Source organism: Podarcis gaigeae (assembly GCF_964106915.1).
Source record: "Podarcis gaigeae genome assembly, chromosome: 10".
Taxonomy (NCBI): domain Eukaryota; kingdom Metazoa; phylum Chordata; class Lepidosauria; order Squamata; family Lacertidae; genus Podarcis; species Podarcis gaigeae.
Window position 1 is genome coordinate 32,564,397 of NC_139686.1, and position 13,671 is coordinate 32,578,067.

At 41.0% G+C, this 13,671-nt stretch overlaps 1 protein-coding gene and 1 long non-coding RNA gene across 14 annotated transcripts in view; one reads left to right on the forward strand and one right to left on the reverse strand.

Moving 5' to 3' along the window:
- The window catches only part of GRIN2B (glutamate ionotropic receptor NMDA type subunit 2B), a 287,257-nt gene that overhangs the window by 60,962 nt on the left and 212,624 nt on the right, over positions 1-13,671 (forward strand). The window contains exon 1 of one of the 11 annotated variants that reach the window (XM_083698540.1): positions 5,386-5,522. The exons of the other annotated variants lie outside the window; for them this stretch is intronic. The gene's annotated coding sequence lies outside the window, so the exon portion shown is untranslated. Of the gene's footprint in view, positions 1-5,385; positions 5,523-13,671 lie in introns of those variants that run through there. 11 annotated transcript variants of the gene reach the window in all.
- LOC310825388 overlaps positions 4,222-13,671 on the reverse strand; it is a 57,364-nt gene continuing 47,914 nt past the window's right edge. Inside the window, exons 3-4 of one of the 3 annotated variants that reach the window (XR_014555253.1) lie at positions 8,720-8,885; positions 4,222-4,347 (exon numbers count right to left, since the gene is read on the reverse strand). This is a non-coding gene — a long non-coding RNA (uncharacterized lncRNA). Of the gene's footprint in view, positions 4,348-8,719; positions 8,886-12,183; positions 12,461-13,671 lie in introns of those variants that run through there. The other 2 variants (XR_014555252.1, XR_014555254.1) reach the window with 2 other exon arrangements.

The window sequence follows — 13,671 nt, forward strand, 5'->3', positions numbered from 1 at the left end:
GGTAGACAAAATCATCTACCATCTCAAGTGTGTGGTCACCAGTGCTGATGCACAGAGTGCTGGCAACATCCTGACTTAAGATGTTGGTCTTTGTCAGGCTGATGATAAGGCTGAACTCCATGTTGGCTTGGGCAAATGGTTGATAAGACTATGTAGAGCTTCCACAGAGTGTGCTGGCAAGGCTGCATCATCTGCAAGCAACATCTTTTGGATAAGGGCCCACCATACTTCTATTGTGGCATGGTGATGTTCTAGGTTAAACGGACCCCTATAGCTCCTTGAATGGATGTACACACTGTTTTAAATTGAGCTGAAAGCATTTGAGAGCAGCAGGGAGAAGAATATGCCAAAAAGAGAACACAGGCCTGTTTCACATCACGCTTTATAGGGAAGGCATCTGAGGATGAGCTATCATAGCGGATGGTGCAGCACTTGTGCTTGTGGAAGGAAGGACACAATGATCTTGTGGAGCTTAGGTGGACATTCTTTCTTATTGAGCAGTGTGAGGAGCCCTTTTGGGCTGATGAGGTCAAAGGCCTTCATCAGGTCTATGAAAGCGATGTACAAGGGGTGTCTCTGCTCTTGGCATTTCTCCTGCAGCTGATGCAGTGAGAAAATCATGTAGGCTGTTGACCTCTGAGCTCTAAAGCCACATTCTGACTTGGGATAGAGCCTGCCATTGCAGCTGGCTTTCAGCACTTCTGTTGGGATTCTCTCTTGTCTTGGGGCTTTACCACATGCATGGGAGTTGATGCTGTTCTTCAACTCATTAAGGGAGAGAGGGAGGGAGATCCAGCTCTTCCAAGACAGGTAGAGTCTGGATGCTGTCAACTGCTGCATCAGCAACCATGTTTTGGGGAAGGACAGTTCATGATAGTGCTCTGCCCATCGGTTCATCTGCTTGCTGCAGTCTGTGCTGATTTTCGTGAAGTAGTTTTCCTGACTGTTGATCCAAAGGCTTTCTTCATGCATTCATACATTTGTGAGTGAAGAACATGTTTGTGATGCAGAGGCAGTGATACAAAGTAGCCTATGCAGTAGTCCCATGTGTGACACTTGCCCCCAACTCTGGCATTAAAATCTCCCAGCAGGGCTAGGTGTCTGCAAGCTCAGACCCTCCTGACAGCTTGGTTTAGTTCTTTATAGAACTTGTCCATTGTTTGTATGTCAGAGCACATGGTGCGAATGTAGATGCTTAAGATGTTAACTGGATGATGTGGTTGAGAGGCAGAGGAAGAACAAGTGTTCTGAGCCCTCTGTTGGCAGTTCTATTGCAGACAGAAGAGAGTTCCTACATCATGAATACATGGTTCTTCTTGATGCCCTCTTTGTCATAAAAAGGCGTAGTTCTTCTATTGGAGGTTGCCATTAGAAGTGAGTCTGGTTTCCTGTAGAACACTTAGGTAAATGTTGAGCATTTTCAGCTCACAGTAAATGAAGGCCGTCTTCCGTGAGTCATTGACCTGCAGCAGGTTGGTGGACAAGCTAGGACACATGGCCCTGATGTTTCAGCTTGCTAGGTGCAAGAGGGTTTGTTTCTGTTCTTTTTTTGTCTCGTCTAGTAGTTTGGTCCACTTGTTGAGTCATACTCTGAGCTCCAAGCACCTATTGAAGCAGACAGACAGTGACGGGTCAGCATTTTTTACCTTTTTCTAATTTCTCCTGAGCCCTGGGAAAAGGCATCACTTGACGAACAGTCTTGAAAGACTGTGAATAGCATGTTGGTTATTTTTAGAGAAGTAATTAATTCTAAGGGGGAAGGGGGCAACTCGCCCCAAATTTCTGTTTTTCTCTCTGTGCCTGTATCTACATAGGGACTTAGCTGCCATTCCAAGCAACTCTGTAAATAGAAAAAACCTTTAACAGGGTATGTAGTGAAACTTAATACAGTTGCAAGCAATCTCACAAATATGATACAAAAATGGATATCTGCATTGACTAACACTACGGCTCCAGCCTCATTTTCATGTCCCAAGTGAGAAGCAGAGTGAGAAGTAATTAGAGAAAAGAAAAAATGGGTAAAGGAGGTTTCCCTTTAAATCTAAAAAAAGAAACCCCAAAAGCTTCAGTCTCATTCAGTGATATGCCCTTGGTGTTGTGAGTGCTCAGCACTGCTTCTCACAAGTGCTGATGCATAATTCAACTTTAATTTTTAGTGATGTGGTTGGTATACTGGGGGGTGGGTGTGCTCTCTTTGGGGAAGGGGCGCACACACCATGTGTTTAAAGCAGGCTAGGCCATAGACCCATTTGCTAGCTAACAAATGTTATTAGGAGGGGGAAAGAAAGTTGGTACTTCCTTTTAGTAAAGCAGAGAGGGAGAGTGAAAATGTGAAAATGCTTTTATTGCAAATGTGAAATATCATATTTTTATCTTTTCTATAAATGTATCCACAAACTTGGATACCTTAAATTAATATCGTGGTTCTGAGTTAAAATGGTTGATCGGGTTTGTGCAATAGGTTGTTGAAATCTAACTATTCATTTATGTGCAGTATATGTATTATAGTAATTCTAGCAGTGCACTTAAGAGGGCACCTACAGATCGCTAAGTAAAGGATCTGATAACAGACACACAATCATACCTGGTATTTTTAAAAGTGACAGGAATATAATCTGGAGGGGATAACTGGCTAAAGTATTTATGCTTTTAATTTATTAACAGTTTGTGATTTTTAAAAATACACATAGGGATCAAACCCACAAAATATTTTGAAGATTATTTGTTAACAAATAATCAAGTGTTCAGAAATCTGCTCAGTAAACTGACTAATTGGCTATAGACTTGTCATCCTACTTCGTTAATGTTGTATTTTCAGTTAAAGTTATTAGACTGCTGCCTTCCTAAATGATCGGGCCACTATAGGTGCTTAAGGATGATATCAGTTTGAGTAACTGAATTAAAAACAGAATAAGTGAACCAGGAAGATAGAAAGGCACAAATCATACAAAAATATATATTAACAATTAGGTAGATTAATGGTTAAAAGTCCCTAGATAGAAAGCAGAATTAATTATATTCTGTGGCCTAACTGCAAGCATTGCAAAGCAAAGCAAAGCAGAGCAGTCATGCTTACAAATTAAATTTAGTGAGGACATCTTTGATTTTAAAATGAGGCCCTGCAATGTAAAGTGTCATCAGTAATAGTATGTTATATCTGCACTATTTAATGAGCATGCTTATATCAAGAACAGATTAAAATTTCTAGCAATCTAGGAGGCTATCCACTTTAAAGAACTTAACATGGATTATATAATACTATGGTTTTATACCCAGTGTTGGATAGGCGGTGGCCATCATAATGCTGAGTAGCATTCCTATCCATAGATTTAGTAAAAATAATGATTGCGTTTCCACCTGCATCATTCATCTTAAATATCCAAAAACAGACAGACTGAAGTTAGCGTTGGCATACCAGGAAAATTCTGCATATGTTCTTCATCTCTAAAAATTCCAAAAAACATTGTCATGCTGTTAGGTTCTTCCCAAATGGCTTACCTTCTGAAAGGGACTCTGAGGGTCTTCTAGTTAAACCGCTGTAATGCAGTAAACTCATACATGACAGATGTCTACTGTCATGGGACAAATATTCCATGACAAAACAATTTTGTATTAAAATGAATACTAGAGTATAGGCCAGTGCTCCTAACCTGCAGTAGAACCAGAGTTGCATCAGCAGTTGTATCCATCTGAAGTATAAATGGTGCTGCTGTGTAAAACCCAAAGTCTGAGATTAGAGTACTGCAAGCTAAATAAAGAGTTATTTAATCTCTGTATTTTACTCTAATGGCAAAAAAGCAGTTCTTGGGTCAGACGTTTGGTAGGATGTAGAGAAGAAATACAGGGATTTCATGGAAGACACAGCACAGTGGACCATTCATTAGTGATGAAGTCCAAGCACTGGAACATTTCTAGTTCCCAGATAACAATGCAGGAATACACAGTACAACAGCCATTGGTCTTTTATTTGTTTATTTTACAGTATTTCTTTATTCATAGTTTTGGGACTTAGATTATATTTTAAGTTTTTAGATTATATTTTATTGTTGTTTTGGCCTTCCAGTCATGACTTAGTAATGCAGAATGGAGGATTTTATTTTTTTCTTGGCAAGACCATTATTTTTAATAGCATTTTTTTTTGTTTGCTCCATCGTTTCTCCACCCTTGACCTTGCTCAATAGAAGATTCCCCTGGAACTCAATGGTAGCAATGACAACAAAGCAGCATTAGTGATTTATTGGGAGACTGGATGCAATGGATCTCTCTCTGTTTTCCGGTATGTTGGCCAAGCTTGAAAGAGGAGATGTGTGCACAGTAGATGATTCTGCAAGGATCTGAGACCCAGATCTGCCAGGGAGGAAAAATATTCAATACATTTTTGGCTTTCTGGTGTATCCTGGGTTGTTCTATGTTAACCATGGACATAAACATCATAATTTAAAAAATAATTCAAAACATGTTTCTCTAAATATAAAACAAAGTTTGATGTGAATTGATGGCAGTTTTAGAAATAATATGTCCCAAAGTACCATGACTATCCTTCTTTCTCCCATTTGTGACATTTTTAAAGAAACACTGATCACAAAAATTTAGGGCAATAGGATGCAACAAACAAAAACAATTGCATTTATGCCAATTACTGAGTAGGTGTCTCATTTGCACTTCAGATGTTAGCATTTCTGCTTTTTTAAATGTAGCCAGTTTTGAAAGTCATATAGCTGAACACAATGAAGACACTGAATTCATTTCAGATGATTATTAGAATTCAGGATCCATTTAAAGATGTACATAAATATGAGCTGATTTGAAAATTAAATATAAACGATTGGAGCGCAAAACATTTTGTTACCCTTGCCCAGATGGATGCTGAAATTTGAGATGCAACAAATTAGCTGGGAAGGTTGGCTCCCCAGGTAAAGTACTCACTGGCTTCCCAGCAATATCTAATAATAATAATAATTTTTATTTATACCCCGCCCTCCCCAGCCAAGGCCAGGCTCAGAGTGGCTAGTCCCAACGTTGCATTGATACAGTAAATAACAGCAGCTTCTCCATCAGATTAAATATTTAGGAATGATAGGTAGTGGCATGGTACTCCTGACAGTATCCTTTACACATTAGGTGCTTTCAATGCTTTGGAAGTATTTAGCCACAGTCTGAAAAGTAACTGCACCTTTCTAACATTGGATCATCCCTCTCTTATTACTTTCTCTCCAGACCAGAGATTGCTTTTATCCCACTTAACTATTCTTCTGTTCTTCTTGGCGGCTTATGCATGTGCATGTCATGCATTAACCAGTTTGCCGCATGTTCAAACTAAACCTAGACTGACGAGAGTGCAGTGGAAGAGCAGCAAATGCTAGTTGCATGTTAATGGACCCGACTGAGAAGCAAAAGTAAAGCACTATCAACTACGGAGAACAGAACTCCTGAAGCGCATTTCGTTTCCTTTCCTTTCCTCTTTGTGTGGAGGCATTTGCTCAGCAGTTTCCTTCCAGGGTGTGCCACTCAGGTATTCTCAGGTAATGAATGAAGGCACAACCAAACATGTATTCTTTTAAGTTTGAAATTTCTGTCAAAAGAGAAGCATGTGACTGAGTTTTATCACATATGTATGTAGCTATTCATTGCCCCTTTGACTGTGTGAGCTAGTTGCCAGCGAATTCAGTTTAACCTGTTTCTATGCAACTTACTGCCTTAGGGTATGTACAGATGTACATAATTTTAGCAATGACGCTACTGTAGAAATGTGCTCACTACATTTTTAGACAGATGTATAACCTTTTCCTTTGGATCAAGTTCAGCGGAACCCTGTTTTACCTTATTGGAACAGAAATATAGAGCTGATTGGCCAGCTCTGTGACCATTCAATAGCATTTCCCAACTACCCTTGGAACAGTGTGACATTTGAAACAAAGGGATTTTATTTTATTTAAAAACAACAGCAACAACAAAGTGCTAAACAAACATTTGAATGAACAAGCATGTGAAGCCCATAAATGAAATTAAATAGACAATCCAACTAGAGCAAGGGTAAAGAGGAAGAACTCACTCACAGCCACTTGCATTTGCAAGTACATCGGTATGCATCTTTGATTACGTCCATGGCAAGAAGATTATTTGACAATGTGGTTGCAGATGTATGGAAAATGTTTCTCATGAAAGTTTTGGTCCCCACATAGTGGCTACTGCAGCTGCAAAGGAAGCTCAAATAGCACACATGTATGTAGAATATAGGGAGCAATAGTCAGGGCCAGGGCTAATGTCCCTCACTGCCACATAACAGTTTCTCTTGCATATTACGTTGCATTGCCAAAGCTGCTGAAATCTACAGCAGTTGCCTTTAATGACTGTGGCAACTGAATACAGAATACCAATATATTCAGAAGAGAAAGAAGTTGCTATTACTGGTGATGAGTCTATGTTATGTGCCCACCATTGAAGATCATGCTTCAAATTGATCAGTCTTTAAATTAATTTTGTTCGACTCCTTAAATGCCATGGCCTTTTTAGTTGGCTTTCCATTGTTAAATTGCTTGACAGCAGAGACTGGAATATTTAGGCAAATGGGGCACTACTCCATCAACCTCAGTGTGCCTTCAGCCATCCCAATCTGCCTGCCTTCATACTTACAAGTGGTCCAAGAGTGGCTGTCACTTTGCTCCTCGGTCTCAGTGATGTCCTCCTAGTACTCAATGGATAGGAGGACAGAAACAAAACTAGAACTAGTTGGCTGTGCCTGCCATTGGTGCTAGCCCCACCTACTGTTGGCTTTCTGCCCTATCCTATGCACAGTAGCCAGTACTGATGTTGTCCCATATCTTCTTGATTCCCTCTGTTTCCATAAGTGCTACTTATGATAGCAAAATGATTTCATTTGGTTATGTATGGCTATGTATGATTGTTGTTGGCATCCATTTGTCTGGAGAGACAATGAAGTGAGCCTCTGGGGGTGAAGTCAAACTGCTGTGTTAGTGGCATCGAAGTGACCTCACCAGGACGCAAACCTGGGCAATGTGTATGGAGGTCCTGGGCTGCCCAGACAAGAAGACCCCCTTCTCAGCCATGCTGGTGAAGTCCAACAGAAAGCATAGCAATATGCTTGGCATCATCTTGTCAGAAGGAGGCACACAAGGCACCATCCAACCATCTTCAGGACTCCACTCCAGATTTGTGTAGGGTTTACTCCTTAGCTTTTGCTTCTCCCAAAGATATCCCACAAGGTAGCAGAGGTTTAGGATCAGAGTATTTCTTCTCCTAGATGGGCTACCTTCCCAAGTTGATGAGCCTCATCTGCTCCTCACTTCCCTCTACAGCATGTTCAGAAATGGCCTTCTTGAGCATTGGACCCACTATTGGTCTTGTCTGTGCAATCTGCCAGAACATGTCTTCACATGAAGGGGAAGTCCCATCAGCTTCCCTCACCTGGCTTAGCTGGCTAGTTGAAGCCGTTTCCTGGGGTCTGGCCATTGTCACATGCTGACAGCTTCTGGGAGCTATGGGAGAGAGCTGAGTGCAGGGTGGGGACCAAAGGTGGAGAAACTACCCAGAAGGAGCACAATGTGTCCCCCAATGGAGGTATTACTTCTCCCCTAATACCCCATACACCCCACACCTATGTATGAGAACTTGTAATAATTATATCTTCCAGTGGGGTGTTTGTTGGTAGAGGCTGGGGAGTTCACTCTTGGGGTAGTGAGTGGGTTTTGCCTCCACTACACTATTATCTCTAAATTACATACATATGGCCCTCATTTGGTGTAAGTATAGGGATACACTCAGGGACACTACTAGGAGAGATCTCGGCCTGCCCCTGCCTCAGTGCCAAGGAGAACAGTCAGACTGAATTGTATCTCAAATTGCTGCCTGTTTAGTTTGCTCTGTAGAACTCAATGATTGCTGTTGAGAATGGAGCCAGCTGTAATCTGCATAGTTTTGTGATAGCCACATACCATGACATGTCTATGCAGAAATCAACGTCAACCAGTTTTCAGGTTTCTGTTGGTTCACAACTGGCTGACCTTGATTTCTGCATAGACATGTTGAGAAATGTAGCCTTTGAATAACTCTACCAACATGGCATGAATGACTTTTGCCTTGATACTGTAAGTGGTGCCCTGATGCATACAAATGCTAGTTATGTCACAGTTTCCATTCCTCTCTTTATTTCAGTTACCAGACCCGATTTGTCCTTATTTTAATTTACATTCACTGGATGTGAATACCAGTAGGCTTAGGGAAAACATCTAAATTTTTTTTTAAAGAATGGTGTGCTACACAGGAAGTACAGAATGAATTTAATTCAGAATGGAATAAAACAGTGTGGTGCATTTTACAATGGGTAATAACTAGTGATAGGCAAATGGGTATGATTTATATTTCATGGAATATAGGACTGGATTTCTGGGCTTGTTTCATGAGCACTACAGTGTTGGGTAATTCTTTTCCAAAAAGGATGCCCTTTCTACAGTAATTTGTCATAACTTGTCTATAGTGGTTCTCTTGTAAGTTTTGCCCTCCATCCCAAGATCTGCACCTGTCGACTTTCTTTCATCTTAACCTGTAGGTGACTGCTCCCTTTTCTGTCTTTTTAATGTAGATATTAACAACAGAGAAGCTGTGGGATTGACAGTTCTGACATTTGAAGCCCTTTATTTAGAGGACAAGAACAGTATGGATGCATATTTCTATTTGCAGCCTCAATATGCTTCCCACTCACCTTGTGTGTGTGTTGCCTGGTCAGTCCTGAATTTGGTCAGAGCAGTAGCACAAGGGTACTGTTGTGTGTTTTGTAGTTTTGAGGCTGCATTAATTACAATAATATGTAGTGGAAATTGTGCAAAGGAAAACTACTTGCTTGTAGTGTTCCGTTTCAGTTGGGTAGCCTAAGGTCACAATCACTCATATAAATGGTTACATATACAACTAAAAAGGTAAATGGTGAATGCAAAAATATGTTTTCAAATACATTAACCATGCAGTTTCTTTCATAGAGCTGTTAAGGTGTGAATGTGAGGAGAGGTTCACAGGCTGATCTTCCACTGTCCCTCCCGTATGTTTTCCCCATTGGGGCAAAAAGCAGGCTTGGGTAAGCCCTCCACCTGCTAGTACTGCTCTCCTTTGTCTGAGTTGGATCCCCCTAGCTGCTTTTAAGAAAAAGTGTAAATATGTGGCAAGTGATATAGGGTAGAAAATGTTCCACTTTTAGAAATGCATTATTTCATAAGGTTAATAACATACTTAATAAAAACATGTAAGATTGTTCAACTTGAATGGATACAATACCAGACAAATCTAAAATCAAAAGTTGCACTTATCCTTTTGCAGGTAATTATCCCTATATATATATAACTAGAATTTTCATTCTAATTTTGCCCTTAGGTTTGTTGCCACATAAAGTGTGAAGCAATTTTTGTTAGAGATGTTAGCGTAAATAGGAGCTTCAATTTTTTGTTTTAGCAGTTTGTATTTTTATTTTGAAAGGACTTGTATCTGCATGCATGTGGCCAATACTGGCAATTTACAATAGAACTTTGTAAGGACCTTACTTAAAAAGAAGCTGACCAGTAGTCTTCACCCTTTGCATTTGTAATAGGATAAGGCAGTGGTGACTGGTGCTGCTCAACAGTGTCTTCACTTCTGCTTTCCTCCCCTCCACTGCCTATCTTGTCCCTTTCATGTAAGGGTCCCTCAGCTTCTCTCCCCTCTTTCTAATATTCTGTTTTTTTGTTTTGTTTTTGTTTGTTTGTTTTGGTAATCACCAGATTATTCAAGTCCAGGAATGGTCAATGGATGGATTATTATTTTGCATTTCCTGGGAGGCATTGTACATTTTCCTCTTGATACTAATGTGATAGTCTTTTAGGTTGCTTTGTACGACCAGTGGAGAATGGGCAGAGGAATAATAAACCGTAAGGGTTGATTTTAGGAAGATTTTAAAAGCAAGATTTTATAAGATAGTACTTTTTCACTGTAATCACAAGGGATTGTAAGGCGGGGGAACATTTTCTTCATGTCATCTGTATAATTTCTTTTTTACATTGGCATAGGAATACTTTATTGTAAGTGAAGTCAGGTCTCTAGAATTGCACCAAGCGGTCCCATCTAAAAGTGGATCAGGGCCAATAAGAGTTGAAGCTTCCTTCTGAAAAGAATGGGAAAGTGTGGAAGGCTGAGCAGGCTTGCTGTGCGTGTGTGTATGTGTGTGAAAGAGACAAAGAAAGAAAAATGTGGATGCACATCTTTGTACGTGTCTGAAGGCAGGCAGAAGGGAGTGAATAAAGTAGGTACATTACTAGGAGAGATGACTGGAGCGGAGAGCATAAATGAGCTTGACAGGCAGCTCAATTTCTCTCTCTGGAGAAAAGGAAAAGGGAGGGTGCCTGATAGAACAATACAAGAAGGCAGCATTGGCCAGCTGAATCTGCACTTTCATGTAACTCCTTTGAACGCATTTTGCCTCTCCCTTGCCACTCCCTTTTCCCAATGTGCTGCTGTCACTGGCCATTGTGGCTTTGTGTCTTTCTCTGTGTGTGGCTTTATAAAAAGGGCATTGCTCTGTACCATGGGAGAGGCTAGCAAATGCCACACCGTCCTTTTGAAGCTGGCTGTGCCTTCTAACTGCCATCCAGAGTAGACCTTGGAAAGAGGAATGAGCCTTGAATTGTCATACAATCACAGGTACAGCATGGTCCAGTGCATAGCCCTAACGTGTAGTGAAAATATATCATATCCAGCAGCTTGACAACTTCTCTTCACTGATCATTATAACTAAAAGACTGAGGAAGAGAATGGGGAGTGGAAAGAGAAGAAAGGGAAGTGATGAGAAAGTGTGCAAGAGGGAAAATTGAAGATAAATGGAGGGAAAGGAAGATGGGAAGAGATTAGAAAGACTGCAGAGAACACAAATTAAGCAGTTTTTACTGAATCAGTCTTAGAGAACCAGTTTTTTAAAAAATTTTAAATGTGCTAACAGGTTTTAAAAGGAGTGGTGCCCTAATCAGATGCATATTTTTCACATATGCATTACAAAGATGTCTGCAAATGTGACATGACGGCTGGCAACACCAATCCTTCCATGTGGGAATCCCTTGCAGATGACTGCAGTGCTGGGAGACAGGCAGTCAAGTCGTGTATCCATAGAAGTGACCAGAGGAGAAATGACCGCTGGGAGGAACACAGAGGGAAGAAATGCCATGGTGCATCTGCAGCAGTACAACTGGATATCTTTATCAGCTTCTGCTGCAACAAAACACGTCTCACATACACATCAGTCTCTACAGCCACAGCAAGAACTGCAACTGTAGAGCTTGACCTCACCCCCAAAGGCACACTCCTCCATTGTCCCCCAAGCCATACAGATAATCATCAACAACAAAGCTTTCCCGTATATTGGGAAGAGCCTGTATTCATGCAGTAGTTTCATAGCAGGAGACATGACTACCCCTGCAGCAAGAGAGGCCTCTTTCTTTTATCCCAATCTGCCCTGTATGAGGGTCATGGCATAAAGAACAGAATTGTTTTATTAGTTGTGGGGAAGGTTGCCACTACAGTGGTACCTCCAGTTACGAACTTAATTCATTCTGGAGGTCTGTTTGTAACCAGAAACCATTCTTAACATGAGGCTTGCTTTTGCTAATGGTGCCTCCTGCTGCTGCCATGCCGCCGACGCGCGACTTCCGCTCACATCCCAGGGCAAAATTTGCAACAAGGGGCATCTATTTCCAGGTTAGCGGAGCTCGTAATCCAAAGCATTCGTAATTTTAAAGTCGTTCACAACTTGGACTCCTCCTCCATCCGAGCACATGATAAAACAGCCACCATATTCTAAACAATGTAGTCTATGTCGTTTCCTTTCACAGGAAGAAAAATGGCACATATTAAGGGATGGAGGAGTAGGAGAGCTGATATGGTGAGCAGGTTCATTCCTGGTATGCCCAAGATGGCTGCTGGACAAGTTTTCTATCATGACACCAGCACCCATAATTTGCTAACATCCTTGGGAGGCCCCAGAGGTTCAGGGCCCTAGGATTATATTCTAAAGTCTGACCCTGACTGGAGCAATCAATGAGCCATGGGATGGCCTCAGGGTGAGATCACTATTCGTACCTCTGAGATTCAACATGGTGTGGGTTTTTCATTCTCCTGTTCCTTGCATAACTGATCAACAGCGAAAAGGAAATACATGGTGCAATGGTATCCTATTTCACCCCTTCTTGTGCTATACATTGCTGGGAAGAAAGAAATACAGAGTGGTGGCAGCTTCACGTTTCTTGTAACGTCTTGTTCTGCCCTCAGTTTGCTCCATTATAGAGTGGCAGCTGCTGTAAATGAGTCCTGCCGAGTCCGGGTGGATTGTCCCCCCACCAACCACCTGGCAGTAAGAAGCAGGATTACATTGCTTCCTACTTATCCAAAGGCACGGTCCTCCTGGCATATGCATGGCAGTTCCAGTTTGGCCCTGCAAGACAAAACAGAGGAAAGAGCATGCTTTCCAAGTTGCTATCTCTTGGTATTTATGCACCAGAGCTGGGCAGTGTCACAGTGACCTGCTGTTTCACTTAATGGCTTTTGTGTGTGTGTTAATTTTGCTCCAGCAGGTCAGTTGCTACGTGCCAGCTCATATAACCCAGACAGGACTAACCCCATCCGTAATGGTTTGGCACTTGTCTTAATTCTCTCTGGCTTGTCATCTGAAAGACCAAATAAAGCTAGCTTACAAGAAAAGGTTAAGAGAACTAATCATCTTTGGTTTGGCAAAAAGATGGCTATAAATGTGGCTTGATATGACAGTCACAGATAGGTATTTTGAAGGACAGAATCAACATATGGTGAAATGAATTGTTTAAGCTAAACTACAGGAGCGTAATTAATATAATAGGATAAATCTGAGAGCCAGAATTTTTTTAGTCCGAATTATCACACAACAGTTCCTAAGGGTGTGCTTTATTAGAATGTGGGATAATCTTCTAATGGCAGCAGCCCTACTGCTTGAATCATTTTAGACTGTATAACTAGTGAGGGAATATTCTATGGAGAACAATCTTGAAATTGACCAGGGGAAAAATGAGATTATCAAATGGAGGCATTTCATTTATAATTTCTGTGACACAAGCAGTGCTTTTCTCTTCAAATCCCTGGAAGCTGCTGCCAAAACATCTATTTTCCTATGTGTAAATTACATACATGGGACAGGCTTGAAAGGAAGGATTAACTTTGGTTCTGTTACTATATAAATTATCCATGAGAAAATATGCATTCTTCTTAGCATCTCTCTCTCTCTCTCTCTCTCTCTCTCTCTCTCTCTGTGTGTGTGTGTGTGTGCGCGTGGAGTGGCAACAAAGGGAAAGAGATACATGAAGCTGTAGAGAGAATATGAAACTCTGCAGAATTTTTAGGGCGTGCCTAGTATACTACCTAGTGACTAAATGAAGTAAAGAGCCAAAGACATTGTAGTGTTTAGGACACAGAGAAGCTGGCTGTGGTGCTGGCATGGACTGCCCATGTTTATTTACAATGGCATTTTGATTTTGCAACACTGAGCTATGGTCATGTGGGCTAGCACAGTTTCTACTAATTTATTTATTCCATTCATTCATTCTAGCATTTCAGAGCAAAACCCTCCCTGGAAGCAGATACCATAAAACAAAAATAAAACAATTCTTTACAAAA